The sequence below is a fragment of the Buceros rhinoceros genome, unplaced genomic scaffold (genome assembly GCF_000710305.1).
Source record: "Buceros rhinoceros silvestris isolate BGI_N320 unplaced genomic scaffold, ASM71030v1 scaffold11490, whole genome shotgun sequence".
Classification (NCBI taxonomy): domain Eukaryota; kingdom Metazoa; phylum Chordata; class Aves; order Bucerotiformes; family Bucerotidae; genus Buceros; species Buceros rhinoceros.
The window spans coordinates 1-13095 of NW_010391312.1; positions in this window are offsets into that span (position 1 = coordinate 1).

The following is a 13095-nucleotide window of genomic DNA, read 5'->3' on the forward strand; positions in this document are numbered from 1 at the left end:
CTGGGCTGGCGGCGAAACACCCCTCGGCGACACGGGGCCGGGAACCCCCTGTCGAGCAGAAGCCACCACAGCAATTCGAATGCGGCCCTGACTGGCAGAAGGACAGAGCCGAGCAGATGCTGCTGGCCCCTGCCCCTGGCCCTGCCACCGATCATCAGCACTGGGGTTTTTCCAGAGTGCAGATCAATCTTCATACAACACGTATATTTATTTAAGTTTTCTATTTGAGAGTGTGAGTCCACTTATACGCTGCTGCAGAACCTCAGCCTAGCACAGCTTCTACTGAATTAATTAAAACCCACATTCTGTAGCTTACAATACAAAGCACTGGGGGTTGGGGCATAGGTCTTTTTATTTTTCTTTCAAACTTCTGCTTTGCAGACTGAATGACCTGAACCTATGAAACTTTTGTCTCAAATACACAAGCACCTAGAAAATAAAATGCACATTCAAATTTTTAGAAGTGTGTGTATACTGACAAACGTCAAAGTTAAAAGCTAAATGCCTGGCCTGGCCTCCAGCATGGACAACCACAAGGCTCCAACACACATTAGTAGCGACAACGTCACGTACAGGATTACTCCCGCTGAACACAGCAAGACTGTTTGTACACCCTGAAGTCTGAGGGGTCTCAGGTCAGGGATCGGGATGCCAAAGGTGGAAATGAGGCTCAAGCAGTATTTGTGACAAGCTGCTACAGCCCCGTGCAAGACCCCCGTAGACGTAATTATGCCTGTCAAAGATTACTACTGTTCTTTGGCACAGTGCAAATGTGTAAGTAATACAATTATTCTGCTGAAGTCAATAAGACTTAATATGCTTCTGAGAATTTCTTGCTAAAGTGCCTTATCCATTCCGCCCATTTCAGTAGGTCAACACCTTTGTGATCTGAACAGAGTGGGAAACCAACTGTTTGATTATTTTGTATAAAAAGACCCGGTCAGGAAAAAGAGTCATCACTTTCACACCTCAAATTCAAATACTTCATGTGAATTAACTATCAGTTTAGACTCCAAAATGAGCCCTTCCCTTCCTGATGTTTTTAATGAAGATAAATGAGATTATTATACCCATCTTAATTTTTTAAAAATGTCATAGCACACAGCCTTCACGATTTCCTGCCAACATCTAGGTAAAAAGGCTAAAGGATTGGACTATAGGCTTGTGTTTTAGCCTTTTATTTAAACTCCTTATTCAATGCAGATCTTAAAGAAGTGGCTCCTTTCTACTTACAACTTACTGAGCCACAACATCCTAACATCCACTACCAGTAGTATCTGCCATTACTGATTGGGAGTCATAAAATTCCAGTGGACAATTCCGTAGCCTCCTCTCGAAATGTCACAGTGAAGCTGAGGACAGTTTTGCTTGATTTGACAGGACACAGTATAAGCATTGAGGAAGAACAAGTGACATTTCTGGGTCTGAAGGGAAAAAAATGCTGACTCGGCTTCTACCGACCTTCCCTGGGTTTCTCCACGCTCCCTTGGGCAGAGTAAGTACAGGGATTGCCCTCAACTTCCCCACAAAAGGGTACAGAGAGAAAAAACAGACTGTAGCTGAACAGGTTCAGAGGTTTAGCATTAGAAACTTATTTTAAACACCTGCTGAGGCCAATGCAATAATAATAGTAGTAGTATTATTATTACTACTACTAATAATAATAATAAAGGATGCAATTGGCTACTTCTCCCAGAAACTTTTGGAAGGGAAAAACCCAACAGTGAACTGTATTTCTAAAACTTGAAGGAGGTAAAATGTTGCTTGGGGCAATGGATGGAAAATTATGTTGTAAAGCCCTTTATCTTAGCTCCTGAATGGCAAACCTACTCACTCGTACCTCTGCCAAGCTGTAAGTGTCATTTAAGGAGAGCAATGCAACAATTTCTTGTTGTTCTACATTGCTGCCTAGGATATAGAAAAGAAGACTGTTTATGACAAATTAAAGGTCACAAATACATGGCAATTTAATAGAGGAAAATCTACTCCACATAAAATCGTATCTCCAAGGGGTAATTAATTACAAAGCAGTTCTGAGCATGTTCCCTTTCACCAAAATATTGTGAACAGGCACCCTGTTTCATCCCAATATGCTAATACGCGTCACCATCTCAGGAATGCTTGCTGAAAAAAAATCAGGCAACAGGTGCTATAAAGGTATTGCATCTATTGCAGCAGAACACAACACACACGCAATTCTGCTCTATACAGAATAGAGAAATCTAACCTAACAGTACAGTTCAAAGGGATTTCACTCTCACTGCCAGGACCAATGATTGGTATTAAAATGTATTGCTACATATTCACGAAAGTGGTGTTCAAGAACTTGACACGTGTACAGATTGCTGTCTTTATACAAAGGGATCTTACCTCATAAAACCAATTGATAAACTGGAAGAAAAATATTTTCATTCCAAACCCACATACCCACTCCATCGTTAGAGTATGTATTTCTTCTGAAACACAAAAATTCCTATACACTTAAAATTGATCAAATCCTTAAGTGCACTGCTGATGTTTGACTTCTTGTATGCTGAAGCTGTGCAAACGTTGTTTGGACAGGGAGAAGTAGAAGAAAATCCTATAACATATTTCAGGCTTTCCAGTACTATTGAAGGAAAAGTTGGCATACTGAGAAAGGCTGGTGGGTGCAGGATTCTTCTACTGCTTATGCAGCACATGAATGGCTATCTCTGAACCACAATTCAGTGGGTTTGTGCTAACGTCCAGCACCTCACTTCAGTATACACAAATGCACATTCCCACCCTTTTCACGCTGGTTCTTCAAGAATCATTTAAAACATCTCCAAACATCAAGAGTGTAGCAACTAGATGGATTCATAATAATCTGAATGAAAAACATCCATACTCAAGTCTATGTTTTTCAGAAGAGAGAAATCTGTAAACGTTTCAAGGCAGCCATACTACAGCCAGGGTTAAGGGTTAGCTTGTGTTCTCCTAATGTGTCTAGTGAGGCAACGGGATGCATGCACAGGACAAACTGCTGTACAAGGAAGAAGTAAGATTATTTAAAGTCACACAAATATTTACTGTATTAATTTGGTAGTGGTTTCTATATGGGGTGTAGTGGGGTTTTGTCTATTAAGCCCTTCCTAGGACACATTTACCTGTTCCTCTGCTTGACAATCTATGCATACACGTACAGAGATTACTCCAGATTTTTCTCTACTAACATTTTCTGGTTTGTGACATTAAAGTTACTGTGAAAAAGCACTGCAAGTATTGCAAAACCTCAGATATTTTTCAAAAGCTCAGGCCTGTATCACAATCTCTTACTTTGTTTCACTCATGTTTCCCTCTTGATTTGGTAACTCCTCGGAGAAGACCACTCTAAGAACAAGGAAGGGTGCTGTGTGATACTGTGCCTGGTGGCTCTGCAGATCCCTACAATTTTTCTTCCATGACATACTCAGCTCAGGCAAATAGTGCAATCAGGGAATCTTGTTCTTGCATAATGAATGAAGAAAGCCTTTCTCAGGGTCTGAATAGACAGTAGTAGATAGCACTTATTTACACCAAACTTTGCTCTTTGTATTTACGTAACACTAATGAATAGCAGAATTCTACTTTTAATATTACAGGCCACAGAGTCCTTAAGACTTTCTCTGTTTTACTACCTGTGGGAATAACCAATTCAGTAACATGAAGAAAGAAGAGAACACGCCTAAGCACTGCAAGATTTGCTAACCAACCTTGTTAAAAGAGACAGCGAGGCATTTCCTACCATTTTGTACAGCTTTGTAAGTATTCCTGAAAGTTCTTCAACAACCAGCAAGATTTGTGCAGCATATGAGCTACTTTTAAGTCAGACAGTAGAAAAGAAAACAGTCTGAGAAGGCTTGGGCACTAGCATGACATCCTGGATACCTAAAGTAAAATTCACTCTGATTCCAGTAGGAACAGATTTAGGTCAACTAGAATTACCATGGGGAGCTAAGCACTGTACTTAAATCCCAACTAATTGGGTTAGTGGTGGTTTCTCCAAGTGACAAAAAGATTTTCTGGATACATTATTCGGAAATTTTTTGAAAACTAACGTTTGCAATTTAAACAGTTCATTGTAAGTAGTTCGCCGATTGTTTAACTAACTGTATGTCATGTTTTCTATTTTAAAAGTAAGGCTATCTTTCACAACTATCAAATCTGGAAGTATGATCTGCTGGGGCAGTATGATAAAGTCAAACATGGGAAATATGGGTGAATCCTGAGAAAAAAAGGATTTTGCCTTTTGCAGAAAACTGACATTTATCCACGTAACAGCTTTTCTCCTTTCAGCTGTTTTCGTTCTGTGCTCAAGCCTGTGCTTCAGAATTCTTTCCTATGTCTTTTTTTGTGCTGATTGTTCTATAAGCAAAATCTTACAATTTTGCTATGAGATAGGTGTACTAATGTGTCTGTTTGCAATATGAAAACACTTCCCCTAGTACCTTCAGCCACCATCATTTTTGGAATTGGTAGTCTGGAGGCAATATGTTTTATCATTCCTAGACTGACAAGCAGCCACTTCTGTGGGGTTCATAAATACATCTCATACTGATGGAAATGACCAGCAAACCCTTAAAGGAGGGTTAGACATAGTGGAAATGGCAAGCACCTGCCACAATGAAACCCGCAGGTGTTCGACAATGACAGAGCTATGGGTAGACTGGTAAATGTGCAGATGCTAGAATCACTTCATATTGCACATACGGTTGTAGCTTTATTCTTGGTAACTGACTTGGCTGCCACCTGCTTTCTGTCTACCATGATTCTTAGATCGTACAGAGTAGTCATTTCTGCTGCTGTCCATATTTTGAAGCATTAACAGAAAGTAAATGGGATTATATTTTGCCACACCAGCCTTGGGGACTTGGATCTCCTGTTTTCCTTTCCTATCTGAAGTTAGAATTAAGTTTTTATAACTCCCACTTTCCGTTTTCCCTGCCCAAAAGGTACCATTCATGCACTCGCCTTCTCATCTTCCCTATAAATACTAAGAAATATAAACAAATCTATCTTGGATAAATTCTCCTAATGTCAGTGGAAACTGTACCTAAACAGGCACACTGAAAATAATCCCAGATTATTCTCTCCCCAGGGAAAGAACATGGACCGGTCTCTGCAGAACCTTGATACAGAAAGCTGCTCTGAGCACTGTGGTAAAGAAAGAGAGGTGGGATGGTTAAAAAAAAAAAAAAAAGGCAAAAAAAGAAGTAGGCTACTCCAAACAGTGTAATCTGCAGATTTTCTTCTGTTTTTATTTAGTCACCATCAGAACCACAAGGCCTGACGGACAAACTTAATCTCCAGAAGCCCATGCCACCTGCCTCTCATAGGCAAAGCTCAATGGCCGATGCTGTTCTGTACTATTTAGCACTCTGCGCTATTTAAAAGCTTTAATGCAAGCATGAAAAGAGGGCACAGAAGCCATGACACTGGGGAAATTTTTTTCCCTTCTTGTTTTCAAGTCTTGGTTGTTGACATATGCAGTGAAAATAGGAGAACCTGGAGAAATTACCCCCAAAGGGATATTCTATTTCTACAACCTATGTGCATTTATAGCTGTATTGCTATAAACACAAAAGAGACTGTTTTGCCATCTGTAATTTATTAACAATATTTCATCTTGAACTGCTGTAGTTAAATCACAAGAAAACTGGTGCATTGATAGGCATGAGTGCTGGTTAAATCTTCCAGAATAAATCAGTTGCCTGTTGACTGCATCAGAAAAATCCATTAGGTGCCCAGCAATGCTGAATACAATGTATTAGAATAAGAAGGAAGACCACCAAATCACTTCCCTTTCACATCAAAAAGTTACTAGTAAAGATTTTCTGATCAACCACAATTTGATCATCCATACCAATTCAGAGTTCGATATCTCACTTCACATCCTTCTGACACATAATGCTATTACATGTCAGAATATTAGAGGAATAGAAAAAGAAACATTGTGTCATAGTTGTTTCTTCCTAATTAGCAATATTATGCTGAAGAACTGCTGAAGAGGTGCTTGGTACCCACATGAGGAATGGTCTTTAGCATTAGCAGAGGAAACCCCATTGTTGGATCTGCTGTGCTATGAGACCAGTAATTTGCACAACAGTAAGGACTGAAAGGAGGGCAGGGCCTTCTGTCACAAGTGTGTTGATACTACCTCTCGCCCCAACAGCTTGCCTGTCACACTGGCAATACAGAACCACGGAAAACCAGGAAAACCAAACTAACGAGAGGATATGCTCAGTTATATAAAAGCTTAAGAGGACTGGCTGATGTGTGCTATTTTCCCTTCAGATAGAGGATATTTTAGTTAAAAATTATTCTTCAAATAATGGAAACCTCAAAAGTTGCTTTCTTTAATAGCAAAGTAAGTTTAAGGGAGAAAAATGGTATATCAGAAAAAAATTAAATCAATATTGGGACTAGCAAACGGAATGGTGAAGATATATTATTACAGCTGTGTACTCCATTGCTGGTGTGGTGATCAGTGACAGAAATAATTCATCACCACAATACAGAACAATGTCTACAAGCCAGTTTCACTTGCTACATCTTGTATGATGCATACAAACGTCAGGTAAGGTTCAACATCTGCAATGCTGAAACTTTGTAATAGTCAAACGTTATGATGGGTTTTCTATCAAACAAAAAGAGAGTTCAAGCACCAAAGGGGTACTTTGAATCTCCAGAACAAGCACACAGCAGCACTGTGTGTCATACACAGTCTTATATAGTGTCACTTCTTCAGCCTTCAAGTCACTTTGGGCAAGTAGAAGGGTTTTTTAAGTCTGACTTTGTGTCACGAGGCAAAGAAGAAATATATCCTTTTATCTGGAAGTTCTGACCAGGAATAATGACTTGCTGCTCAGAACAGGTTATTTTTCTTCTCTTTCTGAATATAAAAATACTCTACAGGGCTGGTGACATGAGGCTGCTATCTGCACCCAAAAAGATCTTGAAAAGGAAATTATGCATTTTACAGAAGAGCATGGGGTGTTATAGAAGATGAGAGGAAATATAGTATTTTGAATGGAGAACAAAGATCTGGGTTTTCAAGCAAAACAGAATACAAACAGGTCAAGAGCTAGTAATCAAAATAAAAACATAACAAATCCATACAGGGAGTGGATAATATTGACAAACATGCTTTTCATTAGAAAACACTTTTTGCATCAGCTTTTGTATTAAGAAAATCAGTCAGGATAAGCTGAAGAAGTCAGCCCATGGGAACCTAATGAGATTCAACAAGACCAAGTCCAAGGTCCTGCACCTGAGTCAGGGCACTCCCTGGTACCAGTACCTGGCTGGAAAATGATGTGATTGAGAACAGCCCTGCAGTGAAGGGCTTGGGGGTACTGGTGGAGGAAAGGCTGGACATGAGCCACCAACATGTGCTCACAGCCCAGAAAGCCAACTGTATCCCAGGCTGCATCAAAAGAAGCATGGCCAGCAGGTTAAAGGAGGTGATCCTCTCCCTCTACTCCACTCTGGTGAGACCGCACCTGGAGTACTGCGTCTAGCACTGTAGTCCTGAGCACAGCAAAGACATGGACTTGTTGGAGCAGTCCAGAGGAGGGCCACAAAAATTATCAGAGGAATGGAACACCTCTGCTGTGAGGAAAGGCTGAAGCAGTTGGGGTTGTTCATCCTGGAGAAGAGAAGGCTCTGGGGACACCTTATTGCTGCCTTCCACCACATAAAGGGGGCTTATAAGAAAAATGGGGACAGTCTTTTTTAGCAAGGCCTGTTGTAACAGCACAAGGGGTAATAGTTTTAAACTAAAAGAGGGGAGATTTAGCCTAGACGAAGAAATTTTTTTTTTGATGATGAGGGTGGTGAGACATTGGAACAGGTTGCCCAGAGAGGTGGTAGAAGCCACAGCCCTGGAAACATTCCACGTCAGGTTGGACGGGGCTCTAAATAACCTGCTCTAGTTGAAGATGTCCCCATTTGCTGCAGGGCGGTTGGACTAGATGACCTTTGAAACTCCCTTCCAACCCAAAGCATTCTGTGATTCTATGATATACTGAGAGGAGCACCAGGAAGCAGCAGAGAAATTCAACAGAGAGAAGCTGTGCAGTCAATTTGACTTTTTGTCAGACATTTTACCACCACTGCAAAAATGGGATATTAAGCAAATAGCCATAAAATAGGTTGAACTATTCATCAAGAGTGGGACTTCTAAATCATCCTGGGCTATCATCTACCTGTGTCATCAAAACTGCCTGCGCTGGAAAACAGTCTTTCCCAGGATGCAGCAGTGGTTTGATGGGAGGGCAAGAATAAGGGGGAGCTCTTTAGGAAAGCCAAAATCTGTGTTCAATTCAATTAGCAAGCATATGTAACTAAAATTTGAGAGGGAAAATAAAAGTGTTTTGAAAGTCAAAGATATGGGTGGGGGAAACTTGAAGGAGGGTGTGAGGGAGTGAAAAAGCAGTTTCAGGCTTCTCTTTGATAATCTCAGAACTCCAATTTTTGAAAATGTCTATACGCTGCTGATTTTTTTTCATGTATATTTAAAATGGACATTATGAAATATTGGGCACACACATAAGTTAACAACTTCTCTTTTTTCAAGCAAAATTTCTTTGACAGCTTGGCATATAGTTAATCACTTATTAAACTGAATGTACCCCAACACACTGGACTCAATTTTTCAATCTGTCAGCCAGAATTTGTTATTAACAAACTTTACAAAACAGATTAAATACTTCACTTTTTTCTCAAGCTTGTGACTTGGCAATGGGATGAAGAAAATTTGTATTTCCAGCAAGATTAATGAGTAATTAGTAGTTGAGATTAACCTGTTATGTAGAGTTAATGGATTTCTGTATTGGCTGTGGAAGTTCTAAGAATAAATTGATGAATGATTACCACAAATGAAAACACGTTAACCTGATCAGAAGGACCTGCGGGGGCTGAGGGAGAAAAGAAGAACAGATAAAATCAGGGAGCAATCAGAAAGGTACTGGAACCACCGATACTAACGAGAGGCCCTCGGTCATGACTACACTCACCACTCCTGTTGAGATAACAGGCACGTTAACCTTCACTCACCACAGCAGTCATATCAGGTCAAAACAAATCTATTTCAGAGAATTCTTTGGGACAATCATGACTTCTTAGCTATGGATATTTTAGCTCAGGCTTTTAATCAGATAAAGATACGGGTGGTTCGTGTTTTTTCTTGTCCAAAATGCACACAGTGCACCTGTTTCATTAATTTTATTTAGAATATAATGATTTTGTAGAACAGAAGTATGCTCACTATCAGAGCAAATACTCATGGCCTTGAGTTCTCTGTAGAACATTTTTTTAAAATAATTTGCTGGGGAAAAAAAGAAAGACAGAAACACCATTACGCATGTCTGAAAGAAAGCAACGTGGTCAGTGACTAACAGATGAATTAAGTAACTTAAAGTTCTGCTAACCTTCTCCAGTCAATCACGTATTTACTTTAATTAGTTACCAATGCTACGTTTAGATAACATCCTTTCCACAGTGTCTCTTCATTCTGCAGCTCCATCTTTTTCTTTCTCTCTCCTCAACCTCTCCCTTTACCTTTTTCTTCCCTTTCACTTTTTCCACTTCCATCTCTTTAGGCCAAGTCCAGTCCTTTAAGGAACAAGGCAAAAAACCTAGCAACCCTCTGCAAGCACACTATTCTCTCTGCTGGTTTGTTACCTCTCTGCCTGTCCCTCAAACAAGCCGAACAATATTTAGGGGAGAAAAAACACCTACTGCCCTTTCTGACCACACTATGGGAAACTCTGCAGTTCGTTGTTTACGGCATAGTAAACATGAACAGCAGTAGTGTATTTTTTTTTTAATCCAACTTCCTTTCTAATTGCCTCTTTACACTTCAAAATATGGCACAGGGCAATTAGCCCCCAAAACACCCAACTACCTCAGGTTAGCCTAGAAGCCAGACCTACCAGTTCCCATGCAACACCAAGGCTGCAGTGTCAGACCTTCAGTGCTCATGAGAGACTCACACCCACACCCCTGTCCATGGGGCTCCATTCAGCTCTGCCTGGGGCACTAGTGCTGGCCCCAGCAATGATTAGGGAGCAGGAGTCCTGGGGCTGCATAGGGATGAGGTAGATGATGCCCACAGCATGAGTGGGGCAGTGTCCTCCCCAAGCGGGATGCAGACCTACAGCATCTCCTTCATTTCTGAGAGGTGACAATAATTATTGTTGTCTACAATGGCCTTCACCTCACCTTTACCTGCCCAGCCAGCCATCAGTAATTTTGATCTGGTGGATAATTATTTTTCTGTGCACAGTGTGATCCACCATGCTATTTTCTTCTCCCTTTTCACAACTTTCAAGAGATTTTGGTTGTTGCCTCTTCCCATGCAGAGGTGCAAATTTATTGTCTCCTTTCTTTTTTTGGCAACACATTTTGCAAGAGTTTCTGCTTGTGCCCTGACCCATGCTGAGCTGTCTGTCAGCCTTTACACCTTGTCTGCAAGTGTTAAATTCAAAATCTGTTCCCAAGCTTTTTGAATAGCTGCACTCATGTGATATGCTCATAGCTACCAGTAAACCAAGATGACATACTGTGTGGAAAACATTACCGGAAACTACCTAATGATAAAAAGACTGTTGAGTCTAAGAACTTATTTTGATATTTGAGATCACATTATGAACAGGAAGATGCAAAGTTACATTATGTTGACTCACATATGAGCTCAAACTGACCTACGTTCCAATTACCTGCTGACAGTGGGCAAGGAAAGGTAGCAACACATTTCCCAGGATGTCTCACTCAATGAGAAAGTTTTCTAGCTGTCTACATTCATAAAAATGGCTAAAACCTTGCCTAACTCATGCCTCTTGAAGCATCTTTAAAATGCCTGACAACAGCCATATCTCAGGGAATACTTATCTCCTTCCCTTGGCTTCCAAAGAAAAAGGGTTGGCTTTTAGGTGCATTCACGAAATGGTTAATAGGGCCTAATTACTACAAATGAAGCTGCCTTTCACCCTTTGCTAATGGCAGAATTTGTCTCAACTAGGCAGTTATAGACACTACGACTGAGGGTGTGGCAGAAAACAGGGGCTTGCTGCACGAAGAAAAGCAATTATATCTAAAAGAATCATGAGACATGTTCTGCATATATGAGGAAATGACTTTTACATTTCCTTCATGATGGAGATGACTACTGCTCATATCTGAACTAAAAAAAACCCCTAAACTGGCACATGTTGGTTTTCTTCCACTTATGGACTGGATTGCGTTCCCCATGACCTAGGGAGAGCCATTCTGCTCTCACTCGAATACAGGCACATCCCATGTACATCAGCTGGAGCTGTTTTGAAGAACAAAAGAACTGATTTTAATACCCATGTGCCTTAAGACAGTATGTGACTTGACCCTCACTTATTTTAACATTAAAAATCAATGCAAACAAATGCTTAAGTTCAGAATAAATTATCATGGAAAGAAGTTAGAATTGCACATTTTGAAAGGTCTGAAACAGGTAAATGTTTACGCAATACTGGTATGAACACACAGCTGACAGAAGCATCCCAGGAGTAAATATATGAGCAGAAAGTATTACATTAGTTTAAATTATGTTTTCTGTACTTGAAAAGAAATCTTTATGCAAAGGATACCTAGAGATCAATCCATCTTAGACCTTCCACAATATTATACTGCTTATAGCTGTAGGTAGTACAGCTTTCTAGCAGGTAATACATGACAACCTCCTCAAAATTCCACATCCTTAGAGACTGCATTAAGATGTTCCAAAAGAATTACCAAAAAATTGTGGATTTTTAATGAAAAGATTCTTCTCATTAAGCAGAGTTCTCATGTATCTAGAATTGCAAGCAGATGTAAATAAGTGACAAGCGTAATTGATAATCACATCCACATTTCTGCTCCTTCATATTACCCAAGACAATGAGAAAATGAGGAAAGGTTCCATTAAAACAGAAGTCTTTTGCCAATTGTTAGCAGGAAGCACTGGAATAAAGTCAGTCTGGAGATTAATTTCCATAACTTCATAAGCCTAAAACAAAATTAATTTGCCTGTGGGAACATAATGGGAAGCAGTGAGTAAGGTGAGCATAGAGCCCAGCGAGGTTCTTTCCCCAGCTCCCACAGTCTGGTAAGCGTCACTGCAGGAAATCACGAGCAAGTGCTCGTGGAGGTGTGCCTGTTGACTTGCTTGTGGGTAGTCTTTCACTGAACAGGACGACGACGAATGAATAGATCTCAGTCACACAGAGAGGGCAAGGACCTTCCTGGGTTTTTTGTCTCTTGATGACAGCTGGCACTGTTAATGAACCAAAGAGGTGGGTAAAGAGGTAAGCAGCATTTAGCACTGAACATAAGGCTAGCTGCAGAAAGCATTTTTCCTGACCCTGCAACCTAGCATTTTGAAGCTATTTTTCCTATTCTGCCTTTTCCAGTTTCTTTCCCCTGTCTCTCACAGCTTTTGTTGTTTCTATCAGAGTGACCTTCTAATTATTTTCATGCATGCTAAAGTAAGGGCAACTACGCTTTTCCTTGTCTTAAATCTAAAATCATATAAAGTTCATATGGAAGACTAGAGAGCTACTGCACAATATTTTTTTTCTTTTTAATTAAGATAACTATTTCACAAATCTATTCAATTCTATTGCACCTAAAAACACCAGGTAATTTTTCCATTTGGATTCTGCATTAAAAAAAAAAGCCCCAAAACAAACAACCACACTACTGAGCACCTGATTAAGGAAGAATTGCTACAGCATAGAACATTCAAAGAATTCTTGTTTGAGGCCCATACTACTGCTTTATCAATGGTGAAAGAAGCCCCAAATACCTTTGTAATTTCTTTTTTTAACACCAAAAAAAGATATTTAGCTAAGTCAATTATCCAAAACAAAGAAAAATCCAAGAAAATATCGTGTGCTACATGTAAGACAAGTCATATTTTTCCTCAATGTGAAGATATTTTTACTTTTATAAACTTACTATGATTAAACTCATAAAGTAGATGCTGGCCATATCGAGCAATTAAGTGTCAGTAAGGAGCTCTGTTTAAAATTTGGTATTACATGGCCTTATAATATGCACAGAATTGCAGATTTATAGAAA